Below are 641 nucleotides of genomic sequence, written 5' to 3' on the forward strand. Positions count from 1 at the left end.
TGGAGGATTAGCTACATCAGGGAGGTGTGGCCTAATATGCAAAGGAGTTCCTGCTACAAAAAAAAGCCCTGGATACCCCGAAAATCTTCTTGGTCTTTCAGGTGCTCCTGGTCTTGAATCTAGCAGACCGGCAGAGTTTCCACTGTGATTAAATTGGTCTTGACAGAGAAACTAGCTGTAGTTCTGCACCAGTGCTCCCCCTAAGCTGTGGAGTCTCGTGAGCAAAAATTCTGCTTCATGAGCTACCGGCATTAAAGTAGTAAGCTGCTGCATAAATGAGTTTGCTCTGGGGCCATCCTACCCGAGCGAAGACAAAAATGTGTGAGCTGGAGACTAAAAAAAACTGTGAGCGAACTCACACTAACTCAGCTCAGCGGGAATACTGTCCCCCACCCCCATCCAACTGGGTCAAAATCCTCCGAGATTGCCCAGGTCAGTAGTTGGATGGGAGCCCACCAAGGAAGGCCAGGGTTGCTATGCAGAGGCAGGCAACGGCAAACCACCTCTGTTCATCTCTTGCCTTGAGAACACTATAGGATCATCATAAATTGGCTGTGACACAATTCCCAGTAATCCCACTTCTTCCCAAGACCCTGTGCTGGATAATGTCTTGAGAGCACCCCATCAGCAAGACTGGCCGA

This window comes from Heteronotia binoei, chromosome 10 (genome assembly GCF_032191835.1).
Source record: "Heteronotia binoei isolate CCM8104 ecotype False Entrance Well chromosome 10, APGP_CSIRO_Hbin_v1, whole genome shotgun sequence".
Lineage (NCBI taxonomy): Eukaryota > Metazoa > Chordata > Lepidosauria > Squamata > Gekkonidae > Heteronotia > Heteronotia binoei.